General features: G+C 40.7%; 1 protein-coding gene and 1 long non-coding RNA gene across 3 annotated transcripts in view; one reads left to right on the top strand and one right to left on the bottom strand.

Annotated features, from left to right (window-relative positions):
- LOC109260374 (guanylate cyclase soluble subunit alpha-2-like) overlaps positions 1 to 5,254 on the top strand; it is a 106,066-nt gene extending 100,812 nt beyond the window's left edge. Inside the window, exon 4 of the mRNA XM_019438538.2 lies at positions 5,176 to 5,254. The gene's annotated coding sequence lies outside the window, so the exon portion shown is untranslated. The remainder of the gene's footprint in view (positions 1 to 5,175) is intronic.
- Positions 1 to 18,064, bottom strand: part of LOC109260377 (uncharacterized) — a 51,242-nt gene that overhangs the window by 14,967 nt on the left and 18,211 nt on the right. The window contains exon 1 of one of the 2 annotated variants that reach the window (XR_002076979.2): positions 9,571 to 9,810. The exons of the other annotated variant lie outside the window; for it this stretch is intronic. This is a non-coding gene — a long non-coding RNA (uncharacterized LOC109260377). Of the gene's footprint in view, positions 1 to 9,570; positions 9,811 to 18,064 lie in introns of those variants that run through there. 2 annotated transcript variants of the gene reach the window in all.

Here is an 18,064-nt window from a genome sequence, read left to right as displayed (position 1 = left end):
GCTGAATTCATGAATCAGTTCTAGCAGTTTTTTGGTGGAATCTTTTGGGTTTTCCATATACAGTATCATGTCATCTGTGAAGAGTGAAGGCCAGACCTCCTCCTGGACAATCTGGATGCCTTTTATTTCTTTGTGTTGTCTGACTGCACAGGCTAAGACTTCCAATACTATGTTGAATAACAGTGGCTAGAGTAGACATCCCTGCAAAAGTGGCTCCCTGCGCTTCTCTCTTCCCAAGTTCACCTCTCTGCACCACATACCTGCTGGATTCTGTGGTTCAGGTTGTGCAGATTGTTGTGTTAATCCTCAGATCAGTTTTCTAGGTGTGCAGGATAGTTTAGTGTTGGTCTGGCTGTATTTCATGGATGCAAGACACACAAAAACTTCCATGCTGTTCTGCCATCTTGGCTCCTCCCTGAGCACTGGCTCTTCTAAAGCTCACGATTATATATTTCACATTAAACATAAAGGGAGTGGCTCCCATCGTCCCTATCAGCCTGTGTTTACTGAGATGTCAATGTTTCATCCTTCTACTTGACATGTGTCCCCTTGCCAATCATAACATGACCACCTCTGAAAACTGCTTAGCACTAGGGGGAAACCAATGATCAAAATCTATGAATTTATTCATATTTAAATGGAGTATCAATTTTAAAACTTAAAAGATATTGGTACCTGCAAAAAGAACACTGACATTTGAATCCTCTTTATAGCCCTTACTTGAATCAAGAGAAATCCAAGATTTATTTCCTACTTGACCCTCCAAATGACTACAGAGCAAATTGCACAGTGAGCGTCCATCTGTGGTAACTTAAGATTCATATGCTGTCTTGCCTGATAATGATCTAGTACTACGTGAGTGTTTCTTTTTTTTTTTTTTTTTCAACATTTTTTATTTATTTTTGGGACAGAGAGAGACAGAGCATGAACGGGGGAGGGGCAGAGAGAGAGGGAGACACAGAATCGGAAACAGGCTCCAGGCTCCGAGCCATCAGCCCAGAGCCTGACGCGGGGCTCGAACTCACGGACCGCGAGATCGTGACCTGGCTGAAGTCGGACGCTTAACCGACTGCGCCACCCAGGCGCCCCTACGTGAGTGTTTCTAAGTGAGGAAAGATGTGTCCCTACACTGGCAGTTACAAAGACAAGTAGCTCTTGAATTTTGGGAGAAGAAGATCAGCCTTGGTAAATCAACAGCATCCTGGCTTTAGCTCATTTGCCCTGACTTTCATGTAAGAGTGTACTTTGAAATATTGTCACCTATGGGACTAGTGATGCAGAAAGGAGATGAACAGTGCTTCAAGCACAGTGTCAATGGACAAAACTATGTACAGCATTTCAATGTTAGCAACTCCATGATGAAAATAATAGGGAAATTAACAGTCTCTTCCTGTCTGTCTCACACAAACTTTGTAGGCAAGGTCATTTTATCTGCTTAGTTTCCTTAACAAAATCTTATAATCTGAAGAAAATTGTGAATCTCAAGATGTCCTGCTTTCTGAAGTATGGCCACAAATCTACATTAGAATGGAAAAAAAAACACATGACATATTTTTATTTTCTTCAGTATATGGTCAAACTACACCAAAGATTTGTCTAGTATTTTAAAAATATCATTTTGGGGTGCCTGGGTGGCTCAGTCGGGTGAGTGTCTGACCTTGGCTCAGGTCATGATCTCATGGTTCGTGGGTTCAAGCCCCACATGGGGCTCTGTACTGACAGCTCAGAGCCTGGAGCCTGCTTCCGGTTCTATGTCTCCGCCTCCCTCTGCCCCTTCCCCGCTCATGCCCTGTCTCTCTCTCTCTCTCTCTCTCTCTCTCTCTCTCTCTCTCAAAAATAAACATTAAAATATATCATTTTAAGGTTTCCTTGATTAGCTTTTCCTGAGTAGGCTAAATGGCCAGTTGGTCAGCTGCATTAAGAGTCCTTTGATAACATCTTGCCTGATCATTTAGTGTAAAATAACTAGTATAATCTTTTAGTATAAAATACCACACTATATAATAAAATGCTGATAGGAAGACAGGAAGGCAGAAAGGGTAAAAAGGAGGAAATAGAAGGAAAGAGAATGGGGAAAGCAGTAAAAGAGAAGAAGGGAGGAAAAACTGAAGGAAGGGAGGGAAGAAGGGGAGAAAATGCTAACTTAGAATATGTTAGACAAATACTTAACATTTTAGCTGATTTTCCAAAATACGTAGACATATATAAAAACAGAATCTAAATCTGAATCAAAAAAGAGCTTACTATAAAGCACTGGGTGTTGTATGGAAACCAATTTGACAATAAACTTCATGTATTGAAAAAAAAAAGAAAAAATGAGGCTATTAATTGTGTGCTTACCTGAGATTCTCCTTTTATATTTACAAAACTATCTGTATCAAAATAAAACCTGTATGTGCAAATTTCAAAAAAAATAAAAATAAAAAAAAGAGCTTACTTTGGCTATTTCAGTTATTAATTATAGGTTGCAAATAAGCTGGGGTGTTGATTTCTGGCAGAGGTGGGGAGTACGAGATAAAGCACACTTTGAAAATTCCAACATATCTACACTTTTGGATGGTGAGCACGTCCTCTGGCTTAACCCTAATCAGATGTCCTAACTGCATATTCACCTACTGGGGGCGTGTTAAGGGGCAATCTCTGATTGCTGGGCACACTAAATCCAAAATTATACATGAACTGAGACTGGGCTTATTTTTGCTCCTTGGGAAATACTGAACACTTGTCTTTTTCTTTGGCTGTTTGGGAAATCTGTGGGAGACCCAGGCCGTGGTGGGGTGTGGTTACACGGACAGGATTTTGAATGTATGGGCAGGGGAAGCCCACCCCAGAGAGATTGGGAGAAACACCTGTCACTGTCCAACACCACATCTTCTCTCTGTTAGTCTGGATTATCTAGTATTGATTGAACCTGAGGACTTGACAGGGATGGGGGAAAGATCACTAATTTTCAGTTCTTTGAATTGTTTTGGCGTAAAGTAAAATCTATCGTTATAGCTATTTTCCTATTTCTGAAGGTGAACAAACACAGCAATACTAATAGTTAAGTGCCATTTAAAATATGTGTGGCAGGGGTGACTGGTGGTTCAGTGGGCTGATTGATGGACTCTTAATTTAGGCTCAGGTCATGATCTCAGGGTTCATGAGTCTGAGCCCCACTTAGGGCTCTGTGCTGAAGGCATGGAGCCTGCTCGGGATTCTCTCTCTCCTTCTTCTCTACCCCTTCCCCACATGTGCTCTTTCTCTCTCTCAAAATAAATAAATAAACTTGAAAAAAATAATAAATATTAAAGAATAAAACGTATGGCAAACTGCCATCTTATTTGGCATAATCTGACATATTTGCAAATGGTGTTAGTTTTTCACTCTCATGTAAAGTACTCATTAAGTTTTATCCGAAGTAGAAATGGTAAGGACAGGGTGGAAAACCTGAAGAATAAAATGTCCAGTATGAGGGGAGGGAAAGTAGAGAAGAAAACAGGGTGAACATACTTTTCGTTTCTTGAATAAGAAAGGCATGAGGATGCACAGAAACTCCTTGTGCAGCTGATTAAAAATTCCAAGAGAACTGTTCCTTTTTCCTCATTTCACACAAAATGAGCAGTGGGTAAAATGTGTCATCAGACAGAAATTTAAACATGGACTCTGCTCACTCTCTGTCAATACCGAAGAAAGCACTGACCTATTTTTCTTCATTAAAAGTTTGATGCTTTAAGTATATAGGACATTCTCAGGACTGAGTCTGAGCACATTATGCAATTTATTGTCAGGTATATTTAGAAACCTAGGAGTATTTTATGAGTTCCAACATACTAGTTTTTGTTGTTGTTGTTGTTGTTTGTTTTGGTTTTTTGGTCCATTTCAGATTACTGTGATTCTCCGAAATGAGAATTTAAAAATTGTTAACATTTACAGTTTACTCTGTGAAATGCATTACCACTAGTGTAAAAAAGAAAACTACAGATTAGGGCTCCTGGGTGGCTCAGATTCTCCCTTCCCTTTTCTCTATCCCTCTCTTGTGCTTGCTCACTCACTCTCTCTCTCTCTCTCAAAATAAATAAACTTAAAAAAAAAAAACAAAACTCAGCGCCAAAATGGAATCACTCATGTTAGAGCCCCACATCAGCAAACCAAGACTTAGCACCCAACTTCCGTGTGGTTTCAACCCCCTGGGAACGTGACCTTTAACCAGCCAGCCTAGAACTTCCTGCTCAGCACTAGGAGGAAATCCCATGCAAGACCCTTTGGGTTCCCCTTAGCAGGGCAACCTTGCCTCAAACAGTGCTTTCTGTGTTAATACTTTCCTAGTCTCCTTTCCCTCTCTGACCTTAAAAACCTTTTCTTTCCTGGAAGCTGGAAGTTGCTCCTTATTCTTTGCTGGGTGGGATGCTGCCTGATTCATGAACTGTTCGATAAAGCCAGTTAGATCTTTGGATTTACTTGGTTGAATTTTTGTTATTTAACACCAATGTTCATAATAACTGTGCAAAGTGAGTTTCTTTAACCTTACTTTACTGACAGTGCATAGTACAAATGGTAAAGAGTGTTCACAGACCTGGGTTCAAATCCTAGCTCTACTCCCTACTTGTGATGTTTAGCAATTGATGTAATGCCTCTCTCATAGTCTTCATTCATGAAATGGGATTAATAGTACCTATTTCAAGCATGTATCGTAGGAATCAAATTGGACATGCACTGGCATATAGTGATGACTCAATGTTTCTCAGCTTGAATTTAAAATACCTTGGGTGAGGCCATAGAAGTAGTCAGTAATGCTTCTGGGTATCAGATCTGGACTTATCTACCCTCAAAACGAAAATCACATTTTCTACTATAACGCAATACTCAAATCATTACAACAGGATATTTCACATACATTTAAGGTGTGAGACAGTTAATACATTAATTCACTACACTTTAAGGACAGAGTCACAAAAAATAGATTCCTATACACGGTCAGTGCTTTATTATCAGATTTTTAAAAAACAGTAGGTCTCAAGAGCCCAGAGGATTTCAGATGGCTTACCATGAGTAATATGTATTAAAACCTGAGATGGCCTTTAACGACACACTTGAAAATAAATTACATTGAGTCCATTTTCAAGCAAAACTTGTCAGATAAAATTATGAAGTGATGGATTCTTAAAATAATAATGAGACACAGCTCTTTTACAGGTTCTTATTTTCTGCATGATGGTATGCTAAGGCCTTTCAATGCCCTATCTCAGCTGGACGTCCAAATAAAATTCATGAGGTAGGTCACACATTCTTCCCAATTTGTGGCAGAGCAGTGGAGGCTTGAAGTCCTATAATCTAGCCAAGTGGAAAAGCCAACATTTGAGTCCAAGTGGGCCTGATGCCTAACACTACTTTTCTTGGTTTATTGTTTGGTATTTTCTGACAACTTTTATTCTGCTGACATATTTTCGTATCATCACAGTGTCTCTTTAGCAAGGAATTTTTGTGTACATTAAGTAAGGGTATGGAACAATGAAAGCCCAGTTTCTAACCTTAAAGCAGAAGTGCATTCAGTGGGACATGTTAATTAAGGCACAAGTAGTTATTTATGGGGAACAATAGATCTGGGTAGAACCAGATGGGAATATGTTTCGACATCCATCCCCAGAAATCTCACAGGAAAGAAGTTCTAAGCTATCTATAAAACTCTCAAAAGAGAACTATTTCATTCAGTGGCTGTTTGACCCAGGCTGCTGCTTCTGGCCTCCCTCAGCCATCTGGTTCCTCTGCCCCAGATTCTCCAGGCCTATCTGATTAAACATCATGAAGCTGTGGAAGACCCAGCCACCATGGGCTTTTGGAGGTTCCAGATGAAGGTCAGTGTCCTTCCCTATCACTTCCTCTAGACAATTTTCTTCACTGGCTGATAATGGACACTAAGCAATTTCCAGTCTACATGTGAGGCAAAGGCCATCTCACCTTGTGTGAGCTTGTGTCTCAAGCTACAGGAGACCTGAGCTCCCAAGGTAATCAAATGCTTGGCAGCCATGTCATTTACTACCATTGGCCAGAATGAGTGTCACTCTTCAACTCGTGAAACACTGTAAGAGAGGTAACCAGTGACCTCATAATTGTTGAAGCAGAGAACTCTGCCCAGGCCTGTTAGGACTGATCCTTGATGTACTATTTGGTGTTGTTGTCCACTCAACCTTTACCCAAAGTTTGTCTCAACTTCCTCACTGCCCTCCATGAAGACAAAGCTCTTAGGACAATATTTACCTCTCAACATTGTTTATTAACTCTTAGTGCCGATTATTACCTCCCTCATCAATCTTATCCACAGCCATATCTCCCTGCACTGCCCCCCATATATCCAGCTGGCTGGAGTGGACTTAGAGGACCACATGTAGATTCTTAAATGTTCAATGATGTTTCCTAGCTCGGGTTCTCTCTCCACATGATGCAGATTCCTCGCTCCCTTTTTTAATTTCCCCTTTTTCAAAACTTAGCTCATGCATCCCTTCCCCTGGAAAAGTCATTTCTGACCATTCCATATAAAAGTGAACACTCCCCTCTTCATAGCCTTGCTTAACCCTATGCATATTTCTGTTTTAGCACTTAGAGTGCTTTACTGCACTTGTTTTTACTCATCTCTTCTGTAACTAGACTGCAAATTCATTAACTTCTTCTGGACCAACTATAATCTGTCGTTACTGAAATTAACTCTCTCCTTCCCCCTTACTTGTAGCCCTAAGTCTACTCTCCAGATGTAATCAGTTACTAGATTCATGTGTATGCTACCTGAAATCTTCCAGGCATATGCATTTATATTTATAATATTGAGATTTTGATAGATGCTTCCATACTTAAGACAGGGTACAAACTGGTCTGAGGCTTACTTTTTAAATACATTTAACACCATCAGGGACATCTGCCCATATCAAGACATCGTTTTAAATAACTCTATGAGATTCTGTCATAAACATATATCCTGCTTAACCAGAGGGAAGAGATCTCACTCATTTTGTGTGCCTTCCACTTAATAGGGTGCTTAGTACCCCCAGCACACATGACACGTGTGAGGGGCATTACAAATGCCATTATCCAAACAGAAACACATGCCTTTTCCACTTCCAAATAGGTGGCCTTCTGCTTGAACAAAGTCACAGCTCTACCCCTGGCTCCTTCTAGACTCGGCCTTCCGATTCCTGACTTTTTCTGGAACACATTTTGGACTGAATAACCCTGACTTCATCCTTGGAATATCTGATTAAGCCTGGCTTTTTTCTTTTCTTTACTTTTGTTTCCTTTCTTTTTTCTTTTTTTTTTTTCAAAGGAGAAGACCAGCTGGACAAAAACAGAACACTTGATTCAGAAACTCATCTCCAGAGCCAGAAGCACTTCAGTGCTGTCCCCCTAAAATGCGGACATGCCAGGCAGTCGCCAGCAACACTGGCCTTATCATCTCTTCTACCTGGTTTGTGACTCTGGTCAAGGAAATGAAGATTTGACTTGGTGGTGGAATTAGTCATCTCAGGTTGCCATGACTGAAGGCCACAGAACAAAGGGGGTGGCTTTAAATAATAGAAATGCATGTTGTCACAGTTCTGGAGGCCAACACCCAGTTGTTCACAGAGTTGCCTTCTGGTGAGGCCTCAGGGCCCTACCTTTATGACCTCATTACACCTTTAACTGCCTCCTTAAAGATCCTACGTACAAATGCAGTTACTTTGGAGGTTAAGGCTTCAATATGTGCATTTTGGGGAGACACAATTCAGACTGCAAGTGGTAACACATCCACGGTAATTGTATGTCCTGGTCGCCTGAGACAATTCCCAGTTTTGTCTGTTATCTGGTGTTTCGTTCAGTTGGCCACCCCTTGCACTCTCAATAAATATGGTCACCCTGAGCATCCTCCCTCTCCCTCCAAGGCCTTGTCCTCTATCTCCCTGGTTGGATAAGACATAAATTCAACCACAGGAGAAGCATTATTGTGAGCCGTACACAGATACCTCTTTGGTATGAATTGTGTTGTTCAAGTCTATAAAAATGGATTTTAAAGCACAGGTTTAATGCTGTTTTTTATGCATGGCCTATTACTTCTGTTCATTTCAGTCACACTGCCAATCAATTTTTGTCCCTCAGGTCCTTTGGTCTTGAGGTCTAATATGGCTTTGGGTGTAACCATGTATTTCAGGAGGGGTCTCTGTGATCCCCTGGAGGAATAAGAAATCTACCTCTGTTCCAGACACTTCCAGCACATGATCCTCAACATCCCTTTAAAATTCATGCTTTTGGCTTGGACTACTCATCTGTGAAAACTGTCTTCTGAAGGCTTTGTATTTTCCTCCTTCCTTTCTTTCCTTCCCTCCTCTCCCTTTCTCCTTCTCCTTCTCCTCCTCCTTCTTCAGTGGCGTACTTATTTTGTGATTCGGAGGAGTGTTTCCCTCCTCTTCAGCCCCAGCCCTCTCTCAGCTTGCTCTTTGATGAATATTGGCTTGATCCCCAGGCCTTCTGCACTGTGCTCTTCTTAGATCTTCACTTTACAGGGACTACGCTACCTCTTTCCTCTGCTTCCACTACTGAGCCTGAACCCCAACAGGATTTGGTAGAGACACAGCTCCTGTTCTCAAATGACAGGAAAGAACACCTCTGAGGTTGATCCATGCTTTCAATCAGAATGTTTCTTTATCTGGACAACAAACTGATTCTATGAGCTGGATGCACCTGCTCGAAATAGAGTTTCCCTAGCATTGGTAAAATTCAACGGGAAGTGAAAATTCAACTAGCTGCCAGTCTCAATATTGAATATAGGTAAGACCATCCTCAACTGAGTGCTAACAGGCTGAGTACCATACACGCAAGAAGAAACTGTTTTGGCCAAGTGTTATTGCACCAGTGCAACAGTATTTTCGCATTAATTTGTTCCTTACTCTTTCAACACATAGTTATTGAGTACCTAATGCAGTGCGCTAGGTGCTATTCTAGGTTTGGAGGAACCACTGGGAAATAAAGACATAAGTTTGTGCCCAGATGGAATTTGGAATAAGTCAAGAAGAGTAAAAATTAAATCCACTATTATAGCATAATGAGGTAAATACTTTAAAAGGTCTAAGCACTGAATACTATGGGAGCCCCAAAATAGGGCACTGAATCCAACATGGTGGCATTAAGTATGGTTTAATCTTGAGTAAGTCTACCTCTTAGAGTGCTTCATGGTTCAGAGATTGGGAAAACTATCAGATATGGTGGGTGGCAGTGAATGAGGAATGTTTGCCTCTGCTGTCCATTGTCCTAGCCATCAGTCACATGTAACTCTGAGGCACTTGGAATGTGCTTAGTGCACCTAAAGGATTGCATTTTCATTTTATTTTATTTCAATATATTTAAATTTAAAGACTGAAACAGTGTCAAATATTTTAAGTTAAACAAGTTTGTTTGGATAGGACTCTACTTCACATTAATTGGGCATATTCAGCATTTACATCTCCAAATTTACATTACCAAATTTCCAAATTTAGCAAAAGAACTAATATTAATAATTCTATTAGGAAATAAGATATTAGACTGAAGAGGGGAGAAGATGGTGGCGTAGGAGGATGCTGGGCTTACCTCATCCTGCTGATTGCTTAGATTCCACCCACATCAGCCTAAATAATGCAGAAAACTGCCAGAAGACTAGCAGAATGGGCTCTCCAGAGCCAAGCATAGAAAAGAGGTCCACGGAAGAAGGTAGAAAGGACGGAGAGGCAGTGCGGGCTACACAGACTGGTGGGAGGGAGCTGGGGCAGTGGAGGGGCAGCCAGCCTGCCCAGCAAGGCAGAGCCCCTGAGTCTGACTTGCAAAAGCAGAGGGGCCGGACAGAGTGAGTTCTGAGAGCCAGCAGGACTTAACACCTGGAATTTTAAGAGTCAACAGCTCTGCTCTCGGAGAGTGGGGAGGGCAAGAGGAGCTAGGGGGGACAGTTGTTGAGCCCTGGAAGACGGAGCTCAGCTCTGTGGGGAACAAAGGCGCTGGCCAGCGCCATCTCCCTCGCCCATCCCCCAGCTGAAATCCCAAAGGGAACCAGTTCCCCTCACTGAACTTGCTTGCACCTCACAAACACCCAACACTGTGCTGCTGTGGATCCATCCCTCTGACAGGTCGGCCTCCCTTCTGGTGCTGCAGGACCCCTCCCGCAGGGGACCACCTATGGAAAAGTGATCTAAGCCTGCCTCTCCCACCCCTGTGCACCTTGCGGATCCACCACGGCTAATACGCCAGATTCAATCAAAGCAGCACCTCAGGCCTGGCAGTGTGCAAGTAGTCCAGACAGGGGCCACACCACTCAACAGTGAGTCCTGCCCCTGGGAGAGGGGAAGATAGGGTACACACCAGTCTGACTGTGGCCCCAGTGGTGGGCTGGGGGCAGACATCGGGTCTGACTGTGGCCCCACCCACCAACATAAGTTACTCCAGACAGCACAGGGGAAGTGCCCTGCAGTTCCCCACCACTCCAGGGACTATCCAAAATGACGAAACAAAATAATTCTCCTCAAAAGAAACTCCAGGAAGTAGCAACAGCTAACGAATTCATCAAAATGATTTAAGCAATTTAACGGACCATGAATTTAGAATAATCGTCATAACATTAATCGCTGGGCTTGAAAAAAGTATAGAGGACAGCAGAGAATCTATGACTACAGAGAACAAGGGACTAAGAAACAGGAGGAGCTAAAAAATGCTATAAATGAGATGCAATAAAATGGAGGGGACCGCGGTTCAGATTGAAGAGGCAGAGGGGGGAATACATGAATTAGAAGATATAACTATGGAAAAAGAGGAAGCTGAGAAAAAGAGAGATAAAAAATTCCAAGAGTGTGAGGGGAGAATTAGAGAACTCAGTGATGCAATGAAGCGCAACAATATCTGTATAATAAGAATTCCAGAAAAGGAAGAGAGAGAGAAAGGGGCTGAAGGTGTACTTGAACAAATCATAGCTGAGAACTTTCCCGATCTGGGGAAGGAAAAAGGCATTGAAATCCAAGAGTCACAGAGAACTCACTTCAGACATAAGTTGAATTGACCTCCTGTGCAATATACCATAGTGAAACTGGCAAAATACAAGGATAAAGAGAAAATTCTGAAAGCAGCTAGGGATAAACATGCTCTAACATATAAAGGGAGACCAAAGACTAGTGACAGATCTATCTACTGAAACTCAGCAGGCCAGAAAGGAATGGCAGGAAATCTTCAATGTCATGAACAGAAAAAATATGCAGCCGAGAATTCTTTAGCCAGCAAGTCTGTCATTCAGAATAGAAGGAGAGATAAAGGTCTGCCTCAACAAACAAAAACTGAAGGAATTCATCACCACTAAACCAACCCTACAGGAGATCCTAAGGAGCATTCTGTGAGTGAAATGTTGCAAGGACCACAAAGTACCAGAGACATCACTACAAACATGAAACCTAACCTACAGACATCACAATGACTCTAAACCCATATCTTTCTATAATAACACTGAATGTGAATGGACTAAACGCTCCAACCAAAAAACATAGGGTATCAGAATGGATAAAAAATCAAGACCCATCTATTTTCTGTATACAAGAGACTCATTTTAGACCTGAGGACACCTTCAGATTGAAAGTGAGGGGATGGAGAACTATCTATCGTGCTACTGGAACTCAAAAGAAAGCTGGAGTAGCCATACTCATATCAGACAAACTAGGCTGTAACAAGAGATGAAGAAGGGCATTATATAATAATTATAGGGTCTATCCATCAGGAAGAGCTAACAATTATAAATGTCTATGCACCGAATACAGGAGCCCCCAAATATACAAAACAATTAATCACAAATATAAGCAACCTTATTGATAAGAATGTGGTGATTGCAGGGGACTTTAATACTCCACTGACAACAATGGATAGGTCATCTAGACACAGGATCAATAAAGAAACAAGGGGCCTGAATGATACATTGGACCAGATGGGCTTGACAGATATATTTAGAACTCTGTATCCCAAAGCAACAGAATATAGTTTCTTCTCGAGTACACATGGAACGTTCTCCAAGATAGATCACACACTGGGTCACAAAACAGCCCTTCATAAGTATACAAGACTTGAGATAATACCATGCCTACTTTCAGACCACAATGCTATGAAGCTTGAAATCAACCACAGGAAAAAGTCTGGAAAACCTCCAAAAGCATGGAGGTTAAAGAACACCCTACAGAAGAATGAATGGGTCAACAAGGCAACTAGAGAAGAAATTAAAAGAATACATGAAAACAAATGAAAATGAAAATACAACAATCCAAATGCTTTGGGATGCAGCGAAGGCAGTCCTGAGAGGAAAATACATTGCAATCCAGGTCTATCTCAAGAAACAAGAAAAATCCCAAATACAAAATCTAACAGCACACCTAATGGCAACAGAAGCAGAAGAGCAAACACACCCCAAACCCAGCAGAAGAAGAGAAATAATAAAGATCAGAGCAGAAATACACAATATACAATCTAAAAAAACTGTAGAGAAGATCGATGAAACCAAGGGTTGTTTTTTTGAAAAAACAAACAAAATTGATAAACCTCTAGCCAGGCTTCTCAAAAAGAAAAGGGAGGTGACCCAAATAGATAAAATCATGAATGAAAATGGAATTATTACAACCAGTCTCTCAGAAATACAAGCAATTATCAGGGAATACTATGAAAAATTACATGCCAACAAACTGGACAACCTGGAAGAAATGGACAAATTCCTAAACACCCACACACTTCCAAAACTCAAACAGGAAGAAAGAAAAAATTTGAATACACCCATAACGAGTGAATAAATTGAATCAGTTATCAAAAATCTCCCAACAAATAAGAGTCCAGGACCAGATGGCTTCCCAGGGGCATTCTACCAGACATTTAAAGCAGAGATGATACCTATCCTTCTCAAGCTATTCCAAAAAATTGAAAGGGAAGGAAAACTTCCAGACTCATTCTTTGAAGCCAGCATTACTTTGATTCCTAAACCAGAGACCCAGCAAATAAAGAGAACTTCCAAAATCCCTGATGAATATGGATGCAAAAATTCTCAAAAAGGTACTAGCAAATCGAATTCAATAGCATATAAAAATAATTATTCACCATGATCAAGTGGGATTCATTCCTGGGATGCAGGGCTGCTTCAACATTTGCAAATCAATCAATGTGATACATCACATTAATAAAAGAAAAGAACCATATGATCCTGTCAATCGATGCAGAAAAAGCATTTGACAAAACTCAGCATCCTTTCTTAATAAAAACCCTCAAGAAAGTGGGGATAGAAGGAACATACTTAAACATCATAAAAGCCATTTATGAAAAGCCCACAGCTAATATCATCCTCAATGGGGAAAAACTGAGAGCTTTCTCCCTGGGATCAGGAACACGACAGGGATGTCCACTCTCACTGCTGTTGTTTAACATAGTGTTGGAAGTGCTAGCATCAGCAGTCAGACAACAAAAGGAAATCAAAGGCATCAAAATTGGCAAAGATGAAGTTAAGCTTTCACTTTTTGCAGATGACATGATATTATCCATGGAAAATCCGATAGACTCGACCAAAAGTCTGCTAGAACTGATATATGAATTCAGCAAAGTCGCAGGTTACACTATCAATGTACAGAAATCAGTTACATTCTTATACACTAATAATGAAGCAACAGAAAGACAAATGAAGAAACTTATCCCATCAACAATTGTACCAAGAAGCATAAAATACCTAGGAATAAACCTGACCAAATATGTAAAAGATCTGTATGCTGAAAACTATAGAAAGCTTATGAAGGAAATTGAAGAAGATAGAAAGAAATGGAAAAATATTCCATGCTCATGGATTGGAAGAACAAATATTGTTAAAATGTCAATACTGGGGCGCCTAGGTGGCTCAGTCGTTAAATGTCCGACTTCAGCTCAGGTGATGATCTCGCAGTCCGTGAGTTCAAGCCCTGGGTCGGGCTATGTGCTGACAGCTCAGAACCTGGAGCCTGTTTCAGATTCTGTGTCTCCCTCTTTCTTTGACCCTCCCCTGTTCATGCTCTCTCTCTGTCTCAAAAATAAATAAACGTTAAAAAAATTTTTAAAAAATAATAAAATGTCAATACTACCCAAAGCTATCTACACATTCAATGCAATCCCAATCAAAATTGCACCAGCATGCTTCTCGAAGCTAGAACAAGCAATCCTAAAATTTGTATGGAACCACAAAAGGCCCCAAATAGCCACAGTAATTTTGAAGAAGACCAAAGCACGAGCCATCACAATCCCAGACTTTAGCCTCTATTACAAAGCTTTAGTCACCAAGACAGCATGATATTGGCACAAAAACAGACACATAGACCAAAGGAATAGAATAGAAACCCCAGAATTAGACCCACAAAAGTATGGCCAACTCATCTTTGACAAAGCAGGAAAGAATATCCAATGGAAAAAAGACAGTCTCTTTAACAAATGGTGCTGGGAGAACTGGACAGCAACATGCAGAAGGATGAAACTAGACCACTTTCTTACACCAGTCACAAAAATGAACTCAAAATGGATAAAGGACCTGAATGTGAGACAAGAAACCATGAAAACCCTAGCGGAGAAAGCAGGAAAAGACCTCTCTGACCTCAGCCGTAGCAATCTCTTACTCGACACATCCCCAAAGGCAAGGGAATTAAAAGTAAAAATGAACTATTGGGACCTCATGAAGATAAAAAGCTTCTGCACAGCAAAGGAAACAATCAACCAAACTGGGAAAAAATATTTGCAAATGACATATCGGACAAAGGGCTAGTACCCAAAATCTGTAGAGAGCTCACCAAACTCCATACCTGAAAAACAAATAATCCAGTGAAGAAATGGCCAGAAAACATGAATAGACACTTCTCTAAAGAAGACATCCAGATGGCCAACAGGCACATGAAAAGATGCTCAACGTCGCTCCTCATCAGGGAAATACAAATCAAAACCACACTCAGATACTACCTCACGCCAGTCAGAGTGGCTAAAATCAACAAATCAGGAGACTATAGATGCTGGCAACGATGTGGAGAAATGGGAACCCTCTTGTGCTGTTGGTGGGAATGCAAACTGGTATAGCTGCTCTGGAAAACAGTGTGGAGGTTCCTCAAAAAATTAAAAATAGACCTACCCTATGACCCAGCAGTAGCACTGCTAGGAATTTACCCAAGGGATACAGGAATACTGATGCATAGGGGCACTTGTACCCCAATGTTTATAGCAGCACTCTCAACAATAGCCAAATTGTGGAAAAAGCCTAAATGTCCATCAACTGATGAATGGATAAAGAAATTGTGGTTTATATACTCCATCATTTCTTTACCTAAATGTTGTCCCCACATAAAGGCATTCTTTGACCCCCAAACTCAGTTATGCCTTCCTTCTTTCCCTCTCACAGTTCCATGGCCTTCACATGAAAGTGATCTGTGTGACAGTCTTCTCCACTGAGCTTAAGCAGGTACTGGATTATTATTTATTTATCCCCATATCTAGCAGAGTGCCTAGTACATAGTAGGTGTTCGATAAACACTTGTTAATCACTTGCTACTTCATTGAGTGAATGGTCCAATAAATAAATGAATGAATAAAATTAAATCCATCATTCAGTTGCCCACTTAAAAAAAAAAAAGCCCATCGTTAATAGTTGACGTTTCCTTCGATGTTCACTGCCACACATATTCACCAAGTGACGTGTATAACTACACAGCCAGGAGACACTCAGCATGCAGTTTCTAATATGAGGCAAGAGTATTTCCATGCCCAGAATGGAGTTAGCAGAGATTGGCTGCAGATAACATCTCCTGGCTGGAGATTAAGCAATTGAAAGATCTTGCTTACCTTCCCTACCCCTTCTCAGATCATCAGCTTTTGAGGAATAAGTCAAGTTGGTTAAAAATAAGTAAATTGCAAAACTAAGTTTCATGACACTCCTACATGGTAATAACTACACCTTGAAAGCCCTAAAATGTTCAATGGAAATTTTTACACATTACGATAATATAAGATGTCAAGGCGATTAAGATAAAAAGCACATCAAACTTTCCACAAATGAAATATTAAGGCCAAGATAATAGGTCAAAAGGAAACAGGGAAATTTAATTTTTTTCACTGCGTTGTTGACTTTTCTTCATCTTCCTTGAATACATTAGGAAAAGCAGTTTGTTCTTCCCAGAAGTGGATCACATGCCCTGTGTAAATCTCTAGCAGCACATATCAGAATATATAATTTTTGTAAAAACTAATTTGAATCGATCAAAAATAATAACATACTTTTCTTTCAAGGAAAATAAACTGAATATTCTAACCTTAGAGAAAAAATTAATTAGAAGATGAAATTAAAGCTATAGAAAAACAGAGCATCCAAATATTGATTAAAATTTCAATTACCCAACTGTCTCTTAAAATACATTGCGAAGCTCAGTAGAACCCAAATGCATGATGTTTGGGAAATCTTGACATTTTCTAGCAAAACCCAAATGCGTTCTTCTCATTATTTATGTAATATATAAGCAACTCCTCACTTCACATTTGGGGGGAAAGAGTGTTAAACAGAAGCATATTAGAAATGTATCAACCTGGGGCAACTGGGTGGCTCAGTCGGTTAAGCATCCAACTTCAGCTCACATCACGATCTCGCAGTTGGTGGGTTTAAGTCCCGCAGTGGGTTCTCTGCTGTCAGCCTCCTGGGAGCCTGCTTCAGATCCTCTGTCTCCCTCTCTCTCTCTCCCCCTCCCCTCCCCCCCGTCTCTCAAAAATAAATGAACATTAAAAGATACATTTCCATTGCAGGAGACTGAAATCTCAAACTGTGGCCTCAACATTGTCATCTGAAAGCTGGTTATCTATTCTCTGAATTTTTATACTGATCTGGAAGAGAAGGCAAGAAGAGCTAGCACTTTGGGCATCTCTACACAGGTCCATACCGAACACAATAATTTTAATTAATTTGTATAAACTTGTGATCCAGACATTATGGGAGCACTCACCCAGTCCACACTACCCTTTCTAGAATGTATCCCATTCACAGCCCCTTTTGAAGGAAGTGACTCCTCACCACCAGCTGATGTGGCTTAGGTTGAATGCAAACACAAGAAGAACCAGCATGTAGATGGAGAGGGACTAATTAGATTCTTTCTTCTGAGAAGCTGCACTTGGAGATACAGGGGATGTTATTCAGATGATAGTGGACAATTGAATCGAAGTGTCAGGGCAAGTAGAGGAATGTAAAATCATATGAAACTCAACGAGAGAAAAGAAGGAAGCAGAGATAAAGGAGAATTTCATGCCCTAAAAACATAAAGAATGAATGTGTAAAAGAATTTTCTGTTCTAGTGTCTGTCCCCAGGTGGCTTGGATTATTTCATTTCTTTCCTTATCCTAAAACTAAGTTTACCTTAACTTAAACTGGCTTAAATGGGCTTTATCCCTTGCAACCAGTGATGCTATGCTGATACGTTAATTTTTAGAAAGGTCTGTGGCTGAAGATAACCAGTTTCTCCTCCCTTAACCAGTCTGTGTGTGTTCAGACATGGCTTGAATGTCTGTCAGTGAACTCGTGGCTCCTCCAAATTAGCAACATCATTTCTAATGGCCAGTCCTCACACTTTTAAATTGACAATGGCCATGAAAGCTAATTTTCCAGAATCAGGCAAACTCTCATCCCATTTCTCCCTTGCAAATACAAAATTCAAGCAGCATCTTGCAGAAACAGCCAGGAGCAGGTTATTGCATCTGGGCTTTTGGGACTCAGAGTGCCAATTTCCCAGCACTGATAGGTGAGGTCCTTGAAGCTCCCTTCCTAAAATGGCAGCGCTCTAAATAACACAGTGGAGACATATTGAGATGGATTCACAACTGTCTGCAAAGAAACCTCCTGCTGACGTCAATGGGAGTTTATCCTGAGGGCCTGAGAATTAGGCGCGTATTAATACCTTTTCCTCAGTGATTTCAATCTGATTTAAAAGCTTTAGCTTTTTCTTTCCCGAGATTGGGTAGGAGAAATGGAGGATGTGACTGCGTGGGAACACTTTGAGGTTCCCTGTGTTTTACTTAGGAATTTTACTTCCAAATTCAAGTTGGG

This window comes from Panthera pardus, unplaced genomic scaffold (assembly GCF_024362965.1).
Source record: "Panthera pardus isolate Hobbes unplaced genomic scaffold, ASM2436296v1 HiC_scaffold_12, whole genome shotgun sequence".
Classification (NCBI taxonomy): Eukaryota; Metazoa; Chordata; class Mammalia; order Carnivora; family Felidae; genus Panthera; species Panthera pardus.
The sequence above is the reverse complement of the archived record's forward strand: the minus strand, read 5'-3'. Positions and strand labels throughout refer to the sequence as shown.